Source organism: Ornithorhynchus anatinus, chromosome 5 (assembly GCF_004115215.2).
Source record: "Ornithorhynchus anatinus isolate Pmale09 chromosome 5, mOrnAna1.pri.v4, whole genome shotgun sequence".
NCBI classification, from domain to species: Eukaryota; Metazoa; Chordata; class Mammalia; order Monotremata; family Ornithorhynchidae; genus Ornithorhynchus; species Ornithorhynchus anatinus.
Window position 1 is genome coordinate 91,439,595 of NC_041732.1, and position 15,476 is coordinate 91,455,070.

The 15,476-nt window shown below is 49.7% G+C and overlaps 1 protein-coding gene across 2 annotated transcripts in view; it reads right to left on the bottom strand.

Moving 5' to 3' along the window:
• Positions 1–15,476, bottom strand: part of LDLRAD4 (low density lipoprotein receptor class A domain containing 4) — a 365,789-nt gene that overhangs the window by 333,528 nt on the left and 16,785 nt on the right. The window contains exon 1 of one of the 2 annotated variants that reach the window (XM_029065136.2): positions 1,975–2,041. The exons of the other annotated variant lie outside the window; for it this stretch is intronic. The gene's annotated coding sequence lies outside the window, so the exon portion shown is untranslated. Of the gene's footprint in view, positions 1–1,974; positions 2,042–15,476 lie in introns of those variants that run through there. 2 annotated transcript variants of the gene reach the window in all.

The following is a 15,476-nucleotide window of genomic DNA, read 5'->3' on the forward strand; positions in this document are numbered from 1 at the left end:
AGCACCAACTGGCTAGGAAGCTTAGGCAAGCACACTGTAATAATAATAACAATTGTGGCATTTGTTAAGCACTTACTATGTGCCAGGCACTGTACTGAGCACTGGGGTTGGTACAAGGTAGGTCGGACACAGTCCCTAGCCCACACAGGACTCACGGTCTTCAGCCCCATTTTACTGATGAGGTAACTGAGTTATAGAGAAGTGCGTGATTTGCCCACGGTTGCAGAGGAGACGAGAGGCGGAGCCGAGCTTAGAACGCAGGTTTGTTTTATTTTTGTTTTGTCTTAATGGTATTTGTTAAGCACTTACTATGTGCCAAGCACTGTCCTCTTTCCACACTGCTTCTCCCCTGATCATGGTGGTCTCCTGGAGGCACCGTAGGGCAGCAGGGATGAACTAAGGACCAGAGGTCCAATCCCTGGTCCCACATTTCCGACCATCTGTCCGGGATTAGCATTTTTATCTTTTCACGTTTTTATTTAGGAGACGCTTTGGTAGAATCAGAAATTGCTATGAAGAAATCTGACAGCTTTTTAGCCAGCCCCTGCCAACAAATGTCTTCTCGATCCAAAGCACAATAACCTGGTTTTTAAAATGCCTCTGGCGCCGAAGTTTCTGAAACCCTATAGAGAACAGGTCCTCTTCATTCGTAAAGAAAAAAGTGGCGGGGTGGTTGGGGGGCCGGGGGCGGGGGGTTGGGGGGGGGCGAAGGGGGAGCTTACCCCCTGCACTGCAGCCTCCGGACACAATGTACAATTCCAAGCCCAGGGATGCTTGGGCTCTGAACCACCAACTCAGAGGAGCTGGGACTGAACCCCAGAAAACCCCAGCATGGATTACACCCGGCTTCCTCCCTTTCTACCCTAGAGAGGCTGAAACATTCAAACAGAAGCCAAATCTCAAATCTGTCCTAAAAAAAAAAAACCCAAAAAAACTCACTTTAATTTTAAAATAGCACTTTAGCGGAGAATATAACGTGCAAGCCAAAATCTTAACCTTGTGCTCAAAAAAAAAAAAAAGATTGGATATGAAAACAGAACATTGCAGGAAAAGAGAATTTTTAAGGGCAAGATATCGCATGAGAAACCAACTGCCTCCACGGTCCTCGGATTCAAATTGAGAAAGCACTACCCTCCCTGGTGTTTATTCCCCGAGACCCAAAATCAGGCAATACACTTGGTTTCTCCTCGCATTCCAATATGTTGTTTTCCCTCCTCCATTCAGACCCCGACTTCTCAGTTTTCTCTAATGACAGCATATTCTAACTGGGAAATGACTCACAACAGCCCATAAGCGGCACTGACTACAGACTATTGTTAGAGGAGGTATTAACAAATTTATACTTCCCCAGTTCCTACACATGCAATTTTCTCATCATCCTGACAGAGAGATGTTTAGGAAAATGTAATAAACAGTTTAAAGCTATGGGCCATGTTTTCCAAATAGCTGCACTGAGGTACATCGAGTAGGTGGCATTTTTCTTCTTTTCAGTAGCGACGCGAGGGGGTTTCGGTAACTCTTAAAGAGGGAACGTGAAATTCCCACAGTAAGTATGAGCCGGCTCCACAGAGGGCAAACCCATAGGCTAAGGAAGGTCGGCGGAAGGAGGGGTCATAAAGAAAAGCCCACCCAAAGCCGTTCAAAGCCACCCACGGCAGCCCCTGAGACTCCCATCGAAGAAGAATTTCCCAGTCCGCCTCTAAGTCAGATTCAGATCAGGAAATGAACGATCACCAGACCTATTTAGTAAAAAAAAAAATTCCGCCTGCTTCCTTTCGGCAGTGCGAAGTTTTCACCCAACAGGCTAGACCTGGACGGTTCCCTGATCACACTCTTTGCTCACTGTGGGCGGGAATGTGTCCGTCTATTGTTGCATTGTACTCTCCCAAACGTTTAGTACAGTGCTCCGCACACAGTAGGCGCTCAATAAATATGATTGAATGAATGAATGAATGAATGAATGATCTCACTCACCCCTTGGGCAGAAGAGACCGCAGCGGCCACGGCCCCTCCCAGAAGCCTCGTTTCTGCCGGCTGTCTCCGAACAACTAGACCTTAGGCTGCTGGGGAGCCGGGCAGGGTGGTGGTGAGGAGCAGGGAATGGATCGCCACCGGTCCTGAGGCTCAGGGAGCACCAAACCCGTGAACAACGATCCCAGCCCCACTGCTGGGGATGCGGGAATTTATAGCACACCTGTCCTCCTAGCGCTCGGAGGAATTCAAATGAACAGCCTGTCAGGGATGACTCCGGCTTTACAGGTGCTCGCAAATGCTCATGGTGCCTTAGGGAGGCCGGGGCTGGTATCTCGATTTTCCTGAGAGGTTAACGCAACACGGATTAAACAAGGACAATCCAAGGCCAAAGCCAATCGGGGGGCGGAATATGGAAGACCAGTCAGGCTCCTCACTCCTAATCAGTGGTTCTCTAAGCTCTCTCCATCCCACTGGCCCCAGCCCCTCTCTACAGACCGTTGAGGAAGGATCAGAGCAGCCTTATACATCACACCCAGGTCCGCTGTGACTCACGTAACGCTTTATTACACGAGTTGGATAGAACACGGTGGCAACGCTGGGGAACATTCATTCCACGACACAGGTCTGCCCTGGGTGTGACACGACGCACAGATTGGTGCAATTAGATTGGATGAAGGAAGAAAAACCGTGAGAGTGAGCCCGGCGGCAGACAAGACGTGACGATGCTTCTCCTCTCTGACTCTACCTCAGCCTGACCATACCACATCCTAGAATTTTTGGGATATCTTGGTGTTTCCAAAACTTTACAGGATTGAATAGAATAAAATAATAAGTGGCTGGAAACTCCTTGTGGGCGGGGAGCGTTTCTACCAGCTCTGCTGTATGGTACTCTCCCAAGGGCTTAGTACAGTGCTCTACACATAATAAGCGCTCAATAACTACCACTGATCAAAGTGGCAAGGCTATAAAGCATTATTCATTCATTCAATAGTATGTATTGAGCGCTTACTAGGTGCAGAGCACTGTACTAAGTGCTTGGAATGTACAAATCGGTAACAGATAGAGACAGTCCCTGCCCTTTGACGGGCTTACGGTCTAATCGGGGGAGACGGACAGACAAGCACAATAGCAGTAAATAGAATCAAGGGGATGAACATCTCATTAAAACAATAGCAAATAAATAGAATCAAGGCGATGTACATCTCATTAACACAATAAATAGGGTAATTAAAATATATACAGTTGAGCGGACGAGTACAGTACAGTACAGCACGATAAGGTAATTGGCACAAAATAAGCAATTAAAAAATACCACCGTTCTTATCATCATCATTATTATTATTGTGGTACTGGTGGTCAACATACTAAAGAATTTATATTGTACAGTGTCAGTCAGGGTGATAACCTCGAACAAACGGCCCCCTAACCTATTAATTCCCGTTGAATCAGCGGTCACTTAAACACAATCTTCCCATCAATCAATCAATCACATTTCGGGGGCATTTACTATGTGCGGAGCACTTGGGAGAATGTACTACAACAGAATTAGCAGAAACGTTCCCCTGTCCATAACAAGCTTACAGTCTAGAGACATTCATATGAATAAATAAGTAATTTATAATATATAATTTAAAGATCCATTCGAAAGTGCAGTGGGGTTGGGTGGGACAAATATCAAATGTCCAAGAGTCACAGATTGAAGTGTAAAGGTAACGCTGAAGGGAGAGTTAGCCGGGGAAAAGAGGGCTTAAGTGGGGGAAGGCCTGTGGGAGGAGATGTGACCTTAGTAAAGCTTTGAAGGTGGAGAGAGCGGTGGTCTGGCATCTTTGGAGGGAAAGGTGCCATAACATCACGTTCTTCAAGAACACAACACCCATCTTACAGGAGAATTGCTTGTATTCATTATAATACAAAGACTTTGGGCTCTCATGCCCTGTGGCCCTGCTCCCTCGGGGCAAACTGTGGACTGAAGGGGTGGGATTAAGGTTTGGGGCACCTCACTCCTGCCCTGCAGACCCTCCTCCCCGAGAGGCTCCAGCAGGGAAGGTCTGGAGGCTTAGTCTGCAGCACGGACGCACACACATACACACTTCATATTCAAAGATGACACCCCTGATGGCCGTAATAACAATAATAATAATAATTGAGGTATCTGTAAAGCACTTACTAGGTGCCAAGCACTGTACTAAATACTGGGGTAGATACAAGTTAATCAGGTCAGACATAGTCCCTCTCCCACAGGGGTTTTATAGTCCGAATCAGAGGGAGAAGAGATATTGAATCTCCATTTTACAGATGAGGGAACTAAGGCACAGAGAAGGTGAAGTGACTTACCCAAGGCCACACAGCGGGTAAGCAGCAGAAGCAGGATTAGAAATCAGGTCCTCCAGCTCCCAGGCCCAGGAGCTCTTTCCACCAGGTCGCGTTGCTTCCGGTGGTGAAATCCAGTCTGCCTTCAGAACCAACTAATTGCTTCTGTTCTCACCAGCCCCATTTGTGCTTCCAAAATGCCCTTGGGTTGTAATCCAAAATGGAGAGTACAGGGGACTCCGGTCAGGTTGTGGGGGAGACCCCGACCTCCCGGAGGGCTGCCATCCCGTGGGGCAGTGAGGGGACGACCGCCGCTTGAGGCATCTGTGGCTTAGGTTTGGGAGGTTCCTTCCGCTGGGAAGTACCGAACCCCCAAGGACGTGGGCTGGCCCCGGGAAGTCTCCATTCTGGGCCGGGCAGTTCACCACTCATCACTGGAGTCCAAATTTCCAAGACCCTGAAAACTGGGAGGACACCACAATAGGCATCCCATTTCTCAAAGCTGAGAACTTCCCCGTCACCGCCATCCTTACTACCCCTGATCTTCCGAATATCTGATCCTCCGGCCAGGCGGAGCTGCGCGCACCCCACAGCCGGGCGGGAGGTGACGTCACCTTTAGGGGTGCAGCAGCAAACCCACCTCATTTGTCTTTCGTCCAAGCCCCTGCAAGCAAGGGCACTCTGCCGACCGCCCTCCCGCTCCGCAACAATGGCAGATTAAGTGCTGCACATTCTAGAATCCCAACCCCAGTGCTCGGTGACTAATTAAAATGAGCGGAGATGGGGAGTGTTGAGGCCCTCAACTTGGGCTATGGCATGTTCCTGGCTCGCTCCCAGCCTCAGAAATAGCATAAACGCACCTCGCTGCACATTCCGGGCTCCGGGGGTGTCTCGATACCGAGCGCTTGGATGTGCTAAACCAGACCAAAGGCCTGCAGAAATGTGTCCTAACCTAAGGGCTACGGATAGTGCTTCTGAGGGTCTTCCCTAGTCTCCGTTATCACAATATACCCCGTATTGACTACGCCATTTATCTTCATTCATCACTGTCTTTGAACTTCAATTCTCCTCTAAAAACACAAGGACTCCCCACTTGGTGCCAATGTTTGTTCACACATCGGGTCCATTTTTAACAATGCATTTTTAATTCCCTCTTGAGAAGAAAATCAGCATCTACTTATACATCTGTCGGTACTTGCCTCGCACGTCCAGGCCACGACAGACACCGAGCAGAGGAGGATCTGCTTAGGTCTGTGGCGCTGGGACTATGCGTCAGAAGCTCTGAAGCAGTGGTGACCTTTATTATTATTAGTATTGTTGATAATAATATGATTTGATAAGAACTTACCGTACGCTAAACACTGTGCCGAGCTGAGGTGAATAAAATACAGTCAGGCTCGACACAATCTCTGCCCCATATGGGGCTCACGGTCAATCAGACAATCAATCAATCATTTTTACTGATCACTTTCTGTGTGCAGGGCACTGTAGTAAGCACTTGGGAGAGCACAACCCAACAATATTACAGACACATTCTCGGCCCAGCGGAGCGGGGAACAGATGTTGAATCCCCATATTACAGATAAAGAAACTGAGGCAAGGACTTTAGAGACTTGCCCAAGGTCGCCCAGTAGGGCTTGGAAAGCTCCTCGCCTTTGCCGCTCTGGAGAACCCACATCTTTGAAACAGGGTCAGGGCTACTGGCCCTCTGGGAGGAGTGGCCGACAACCCTGGACAACTCGCGGCGGGAGCAAAGGCGGCCAGATTTTCAGGCTGAGGACCCCATATGGGGTGTCTGGGATCGCTCTCTGAGTCCAAAGCTGCATCTCCGCCTCGCTCTGTCTTCCCAATTTGAAACCCCAGCTGTGACAGCTCCTGAGGGTTCCTGTTGAAAATCAGTGGGAACGGGACAGACCGAAAGGGGAGTGAGGTGGCTGGGGAGGAATCATAATAATAAACATCATCATCGTAATAATGGTATTTGTTAAGCACTTACTATGTTCCAGGCACTGTACTAAGGACTGGGGCGGATACGAGCAAATCGGGTTGGACAGTCCCTATTAAATGTCACAGCCTCAATCCCCATTTTACAGACAAGGTAACTGAGGCACAGAGAAGCAAAGTGACTTGGCCAAGGTCACACAGCTGACAAGTGACCGAACCGGGATTAGAACCCATGACCTTCTGACTCCCAGGCCCGTGCTCTTTCCTCTACACCATGCCGCTTCTCTAATCCGCCGAGCCCTCACCTTACAGGAGGAACCGTGACGGTTGAGAAGAGCAGGACCTAAGGAGCTCCACGGGACTTCAATAAAACGCCCAAAGGGCTCTGTGGCAAGGGGTCCCTCACAGCAACCGGGCCATCCCTGTCAACCAAAGAGATTCGTCGAACGGGGTACAGCCAGGGGCAGGTGGACAACCCCGGGACACTGATCCCGCAGAGACAACGATGCTTCTTCTTCCCCAAACGGGGCAGATCGTCAAGTCCAGGGAGGCCTGAGTCCCCCCCCCGATGCCATGCGGGGAAACAGAAAGGATGATGTGGATGCCCTGGAAACGGCAGGCCACCCCACCATGGAAAGGACCGGAGGCAAGCACGGAGAGAGGGAGGCCATGGAGCCCCATTCTGGCAAAATCAGAACACAAAACAAACATGATTTCTGGGAATCCAGACAATTCCCACCAGTTCAAACAACCCCTCCAGAAACGGCCGCCTCATTCGTGGTGATTCACAACCCTTTATGCATGGATGTGGTCAGGGGCAGGGCAGGGACGGTACTGGGGGCCCATCGCATACACAAGTCCCCCTCCCAGTCATCTGCTGTTAGTCCACTGGGAAGAGCGCTGCTCCGGGATTTGGGAAATTTGGATTTTAATCCGATTTCTGCCTAATAACTGGCTAACCTGGGCAAAGACCGGCCATGCGCTTGGCAGTGGGTGTCCTCCCCGCCTGCTTTCTCGCCGGAGGCACTCCTTGTAGAGTCTGGCTGTTGGGGCTACAAGAGAGCATGTGAATGGCGATGAACAAGCCATTAATGCTCTAAGCAATTCCTCCACGCAGGTTCTTGGTCCCGAAGTTTCGGCAAGGAGGCTCATCCCTTGTTCCTGATGGGCTATTTCGGCTTTTAGGAACCATAAAGCTCGGGGGGAGAAAAAAGTCCCTTGAGGGAAGGAAAATTTAACAAACTTGAAGGAATGAAGAGGAAAGCAGTACGAAAAGAGAATTCGAAGCAGTAGGGAACGAGGGGAAGAGGAAATAGAAACCAAGCATCTCTACATCTCCACCCCTACTTCGATCCTTGGAGACTTCAATATCAATACGGTTATAGCCGACTACCTTCCTGTTGCCTGCATCCTCTCACTCCTCAACTCCCCTGACCATCCCACTCCACTCCACAGCGTACACTACCCAACAGAAAAGCAGCACGGCCCAGTGGATCGAGGAAGGGGCTGGGAGTCAGAAGGACCTGGGTTCTAATCCCGCCTCTGACAGCTGTCTGCTGTGTGACCTCGGGCAAGTCACTTCACTTCTCTGGACCTCAGTTACCTCATCTGTAAAATGGAAATCAAGACTCTGAACCCGATGTGGGACGTGGACTGTGTTCATCCTGATTAGCTTGTCTCTACCCCAGTGATTAGTACAGTGCTTGGAATATAGTAAGCCCTTAACAAATGACACAAATTAAAAAAAAACCAAACAACTTGGACACATGCTCTATCTCATCATCTCTAGTCACTGGACAATCTCCACCCTCTCCAAAGCCCTACTAAAATCACACCTCCTCAGGAAGCTTTGCCTAATTAATCTCTTATTTCCCCACTCTATCTTCCCTCCCCTCTTGCATCCCTTATCCACTTCAGTCCAGACCCCCCAGAAGCACTTTGATATTCACCCCACCTCTCCAGTATGTACATATCCTTATACTCGGCCACTTCCCCATCTGTAATTTATTTTAATGTCTATCTCCCCCTTTAGACTGAGGGCAGAGATCATGTCTGCCATCTGTACTGTACTCTCCCGAGGACTTACTACAGTGTTCTGTGCAGAGTACGGGCTCAGTCGATCCTATCGATCGATCTGCCTTATTCCCATTGTTCAGTGGAGGAAACTGAGTCCCAGAGGGGTAAACATATTCCCCCGGGGTCACAACAGCCAGTGACAGAGCTGGAACTAGATCTGGGGTCTCCTGACTTTCAGTCCTGGGCTCTTTCCACGGGCACTCTTCCCTTGATGCTGCCTCAGCCCTTCCAAGCCACCTAATCACTTTTTGGCCTAGTGGGGAGAGCACAGGACCAGGAGTCAGGGGACGTGGGTTCTAATCCTGGCTCTACCACTTGGCTGCTGTGTGAACTTGGGCAAGTCCCTTACCTTCTCTGCGCCTCAGTTTCCTCACCTCCGAAATGGGGATTCAATACCTGTGTTCCCTCCTACTTAGGCGGTGAGACGGGGACTGAATCTGACTTGGTTATCTCGTATTGCCACCAAGGTGTAGCACATAGCAAGTGTATAACCAACATCAGTCATTCTCCCCCTGTAGACTCTAAGCTTCTCGTGGGCAGGGATCACATCTACCAACACTATAATCCTGAACTTTGAGAAGCAGTGTGGCCTAGTGGAAAGAGCGGGGGCTTGGGAATCAGAGGATCTGGGTTCTAATCCTGACTCTGCCACTTGCCTGCTGTGTGACTTTGGGCAAGTCACTTCATTTTTCTGTGCCTCAGTTCCCTCATCTGCAAAATTCAGTATCTGTTCCCTCCTACTTAGACTGTGAGACCCATCTGGGCCCTGATCATCTCGTAGCTATCCCAGTGCTTAATACAGTGCCTGACACAAAGTGAGCGCTTAACAAATACAACGATTATTACTTTCCCAAGCACTTAATACCGTGCTATACAAACAGCGAGCACACAATAAATACCATTGATTAAGTACTCACAAACCCTCACTCCTGTAGCACATCAGGCAGAATTTAAACACACTACTAATGGTTCCTCTCTGTACTGTACTTGTCCGTGTCCTCTGCAAAAACGCAAGCCACTTGAGGGCAGAGATCATGCGAACTTGCAAGTTCATTGTGGACAGGGAATCTGTCTGTTTACCGTTGCACTGTGCTCTCCCAAATGCTTAGTACAGTGGTCTGCACACAGTAGGCTCTCAATAAATACAACTGAACGAATATGGGACAAGGACCGCATTTGACCTGGTTAATGTGTTTCTATCCCGCCGCAAAGAACAGTGCTTGACACAATAAGCGCTTAACAAATACCATAATTATTGTTATACTCTCCCAAGCACTCATCCAAGTGCTTTGACCGGTAAACTCTCAATAAATGCCATCGATTGATTTGAACAGTAAGGGCTCAATCTATACTATCGATTGATCAAAGAGACCCGCTCCCTGAACTTCCACCAGAATCCGATCATTCTCCAGTTGACCATTCCAAATGGCTCCCGATAGCAAGGCTCTTTCTGCAGCTCCGCAAAGGCCCGCTTTGGAGGCTTGGGATCTCCCCTCAGACAGGACAGCGTTTCCTCCCCCTCCCAGCACTGCTTTCAAATTCACACCTCTGAAAATAGCTTACAGGAGACAGGAGATAATTTCGAATGCCGTGCTAAGATACCGCTCGGAGGTCCTCTGTTAAAATAGTAACAGAAATTAAGCAGTTCCTCATAGAAGATCGACTTTGATTGCTAGGAAGTGCCCGTGGCAGACGGGCTGCCGTTCGGCAATCAGAGACAGAGTGGCTTTGTTAGAAGAAAAATTGTACCGACCTTCAGACGAAAAGGCTGGGCCGTGCACAGTGAGAGCCCCTACAAGAATAACTAGGGCTTTTAAACAAAGGACAGACGATAAGTGAAATCTGTTAGGTTAGAATCACAAGTTACAAATGAGTCTTTCATACATATTAAAGGAACAGAGTGTGTGTGTGTGTGTGTGTGTGTTTGTATGCGTGCGCACATCCACTCCAGCCTATACTTCACTCTGCTGCCCGGATCATTTTTCTACAAAAATATTCAAGACATTTCACCCTGCTCCTACAAAAACTCCAGTCGTTGCCCATCCACCTCCACATCAAACAAAAACTCCTCACCACTAACGTTACAGCAGTCCACCACCTTGCTCCCTCCTACCTCATCTCACTATTCTCCTTCTACAACCCAGCCTGCAAACTTCGTTCCTCTAGTTCAATCTCACCTATCTCGCCGCTGACCCCTAGCCCACGTTCCCGCCTCTGGCCTGGAACACTCTCCCTCCTCAAATCCAACAGACAATTACTCTCCCCCCCGTTCAAAACCTTATCGAAGGCATATCTCCCGCTAGAGTCCTTCCCAGACTAAGCCCCCCACCCCTTTCCTCTTCTCCACAGGTTTTTCACAGGAAAACGATCTCCAAAATATTTTCCTGATCCTGCACCAAAACAACCTCTGGGCCCCATTATCTGGAGAGTGAAGCCCGAGAAAACACTCTCCCCAGAAATCTGTGGTGAGTTAAGGCCAGATGGAGGGGATAGAACTTGACTGGATTATTTCTCTTGGGCTGCTTTCGACAGCCTGCCCTGTGCAAACTGAATTTGCATCCTGGAATCCCCCGGCCAGCAGGGCACGCTGGAATCCCCGGCCACGAAGCCACCGCTCCCAGTATGACAGAGAGGGAAGGGAGCCACCCTCTGCAACACCTCGGGCTACACTGACTCAAAGGAGCTTCAGGACTGTACAATCTCAAAAGAAGCAGTGTGGCCTAGAGAAGCAGCATGATCTAGTGGAAAGAGCATAGGCCTGGGAGTCAGAAGGACTGGGGCTCTGTCAATTGCTTGCTTTGTGATCTTGGGCAAGTCACTTCACTTCTTCGGGCCTCAGTTTCCTCAACTGCAAAATTGGGATTCAATGCCTGTTCTCCCTCCTGTTCAGACTGTGAGCCCCAAGTGGGACAGGGGCTCTGTCTAATCTAATTAACTGATACTTAACCCAGGGCTCAGACACAGTGTTAGACACCTAGTGAGTGCTTAATGAATACCATAAAAACAGAAAAGACACTTGAAGGAGCTTCAGGACTGTACATTCTCAAGAGAAGCAGTGTGACCTCGAGAAGCAGCGCGGCCCTGTGGTTAAAGCACGGGCTTGGGAGTCAGAGAACCTGGGTTCTAATCCTGGATCCGCCACTTGTCTGCTATGTGACCTTGGGCAAGTCACTTAACTTCTCTGTGCCTCAATTACCTCATCTGTAAAACGGGGATTTAGACTGTGAGCCCCATGTGGGACAGGGACTGGGTCCAACCTGATTAGCTTGTGTCTACCCAGCGTTTAGATCAGAGCCTGGCACATAGTAAGCGCTTAACACAGGCCACAAAAAGAGTAAATTCCATGTCCTCTTTTAGAAGGGACCGAGGGAACCTCTCTAAGTCACCAAGTAGGACTACCCCTCCTCTGGCAATTGGGGAGCGGGGCTCCCCGGGCTTCACCTGAGTTCGGTCTAGTCTGCGGCATCGGGTGGGGACCCTTCCATGGCCGGGCGTGTTGGGCTGGCAGAGGTCAGCAGACAGATGTAAATTCCCTCGAACACCTCCCCACGTGGCAAGCCCAGCACTCCAAACAGGCCGGTGGTCGGGTAGCCAGAAGCCCCCACTGCAAACAAAACCAGGACATTTATAGGAACTGGGTCAAGGTCTGTGCTGAGAGGAATAGCCCCATGAGCTAGCTGCCTTTCGCTCTGGAGCCCGATGCCTGCATTCTAGTAACGAATCTGCGGCAACCCGAGAGCCACAGGCAGAGACTTCACCTGCTCTCCTGCCTCACCACCGGGTGTCCAAGTCTGGAAGGGCACCAACCCTCCGGGTTTAGCTTTCCTGCGCCTCGGGGCCACCGGGAGAGTGAGATTGCATCTCGCTCCAATGCCCCGGCTGTTTCGGGCCAGCTCCGAAGGAGGGGAAAGTAAGCCGCTTTCAGACAGAGGGCTCTTTATAAAACCATTTACCGTGTATCGGGCTGAATTGGGGGCTCACGCCCCTTCTGGTTAGCCACCACTTTCACTGGCCCTGAGACTGGGAGAATCATTAATACCTGTAATTCATCCCAACTAATAAAAATTCATCCCGGTTCGTTCCCGCACTAATTAGAATTTAAAAGCCCACCCCATGGATTCAGGCGGCCTTATTTAGGCCCTATTGAAATCTTTCGCCAAGATGGAGGTGAAAAGGGAGAAGACTGAGTCTGTTTAAACTTCTAAGTGGCGACCTTCAATGGCTTTTGTTCCCTCCAATCCTTGCAAGCTCAGTAGGCTAAGCTCATTGGATTAGTTGCATTTGCCTTTGGGCACCCACTCCCTCGGCCCCCTGCCCCACACCACCAGCCCGGAGGACCCCAACGGCTCCCAGCGCCGCAGCCTCTAGGCAGCACCTGTGTCCGGACACCTGCCCCACAGCGGCCCTCAGGGCCAGCGATTCGTTTGAGACATAAAGTGCATTCTCTCCCCAAGGTCCAAATTACTGATCCAAGCAAGGTCCACCCACCCACACCCCCTCCCACCCCCTCAGAGGCCTCTGGGACAATCCTCCCACCTCTTCCCACACTTGGCCCCCCAGCCCACCCCACACCCTAACACACAGACAGGCCCTGAAGAGAGAATTCCGCTCTGAAGGGGCGGAGGACAAGATGCCAGGACGAGAGCGGGTTCCAGGCCCCAGTACGGGTCATGCCAACTCCTCTGAATCTGGCACCCAGGGCCAACCCACAGACGAGGCTGAAGGTCCTGGAGACCGGCCAGAACATCGACTCCGGTGGTTTGGGGAATGAAGCTATTGTACTGTTAATGTCTCGGTGGGTTTTATTGTTTTATTTGGCTAAACCGGGGACCCTGTGGTTCGGCAGCAGCCTGGAGACTTCAATCCTGATTCTGCCATTGTCTTGGCCTCTACCGGTATTGATAACTCCAACAACCAAATGGATATGAAGCGATGGGGAGGTGGGTGCCCAAACATTTAGGGCTTGGGTTCTTTCAGATCCAACCTTTTATCTCTCACCCATTCTGGACAAGCAAACAAGCAGACTCTAGGCCTGCCTCCCCACAAGCCCTAGAAGCCCAAGGCGGCCTCCTTAAAGACCCTCCCCAAATGCCCCCTTTCTGTAGGTAGACTGGGGGACGGGGGCGGGAAGGGACGAAGGGGAGGAAATATCAGACTTACCCCATTCTCCCAGATACCTCTCTCTTCCTCCATCCCTCCCATTCGGAATGTTACTTCCACCCATGTAAAACCATTCCCAACTATCAAATTTTTTGGGGGGGGGGGAGAATCCCACAAACAGAATTAAAAACAAAGTTGAAAACTTAGGGATTTTTAATAATCGATATGTCAAGATTTATACTACAATGGGACAAGACACTGTAGAGTGAAAGCTCCTGAAGGGTTGGGACTACATTCATTCATTCAAACGTATTTATTGAGTGCTTACTATGTGCCGAGCACTGTACTAAGCGCTTGAGTGAGTACAGTATAGCAAGAAACAGACATATTCCCTGCCCATAATGATTGTGCGCGTGCATGTGTTTAGCCCCATTTAAATTTGGGGCACTTTTTTCTTCAAAATCATAATGCCCCCGGTACTTAGAGGAGAAGAGGCCAGTGCTAACAGTCATATGTTAATACCCTGGGAAAGTAACAACCTACAGCTCACAGCAAGATCTAATTTTCAGCTGTTTTCCAGCTCCGGATATGAGCAAACACACTCCCCAAACCACTGCACAAAGCAAACTCTCACCATCTGCAAATACTGGGCCTTTTTAAAAAAAGAATATATTTCAGGTTCTGCATCACCATCTTGTGAGCAGGATGAAAGTCTTGCGTCCTCACGTGCCCTGCAAGAAAATGACCACCTTGAGTTTGGACAGTAGCTTTCCTTCGAAAAGCTCGCAGTATCTGTGGGTGCAATGCAGTCTGTGAAGAACAAGTTAGTTCAGTACTTCAAGTTGCAAGAGGAGCAGCCTTCTGCTTGAGTTTCTAAAGCAACAGAGTTTGTGAGTGAATTAAAATGATTTCTAAAACTGAATACCTAGGGCTCTACTGCCCATACAGTAGGAATTCTAGAAAGGCCTGGCCACGATCGACGGTTCCGTTCTGATTCTCCAGCCCTCGGGTAGGAATCCCGCCTGATCCTTTCTGAATGGCGAAGCCAGGCTGGCAACCATCAGGACTCCCCTCGTCCAGCCAGTTAAGGGGAGAAGCGGAGCAGAGAAGAGAAAGAGTGAGAAAATGATGAAAACTGTTTTCCCATCTCTCCCCTTTAAACAAATTCATGTTCCTCCTTATCCCCATTCCTGTTCACTCGTATCATTCGCCTATGAGGAGGTATAAGGTGGCATCCCCTGGAGAGATAAAAGGGGCAATCTCTTTCTTCTCATTATCATCATCTTGGTATTTAATAATAATAATGATAATAATATTGGTATTTGCTAAGCACTTACTATGTGCAGAGCACCGTTCTAAGCACTGGGGTAGATACAGGGTAATCAGGTTGTCCCACATGAGGCTCAGAGCCGTCAGCCCCATTTTACAGATGAGGGAACTGAGGCCCAGAGAAGTGAAGTGACTTGCCCACGGTCACACAGCTGACAAGCACCAGAGCCGGGATTCGAACCCATGACCTCTGGCTCCCAAGCTCACGCTCTTTCCACTGAGCCACACTGCTTCTCTAATTTAACTGAGCTCTTATTATGTTCAGAGCACGGTACTGAGCGCTTGGGAGAGTATAGTACAACAGAGTTGGCAGACCCCCTCCCTGCATGCAGAAAGTTTACAGTCTAGAGGGCGAGCTTAAATGATATGCTATTTTTAATAACCTGGTCCGGTATTCTCCTCCGTGGATTTTTTTCAGTTATCACTTGGTGACAACCTGGAACAATTATCATAACTTAGTGTGGGAGACTGGGGTTCAGGGGGAACACCAGGAGAGGCAAAGGGGGGTGGGGGAAGCGAGAAAGGGGCAATAATCATCAAGGTTAAATGGACTTGAATTTGCTGAGGAAGTAACTCTTTCGCCAAACAGAGACAGCTTTCCTCCGATGGATCCCTCCCCGGGCTCCAGCAAAATGGCAGCAAGAGGGGAGCCCCCTTCTGTGTCAGTGAGCCAAGAGCGGTGGCCATGGCTCCACCCTCCATCTCAGGCGAGGTGGCTCCCTTCTGCGCTCACCACGGGCAAC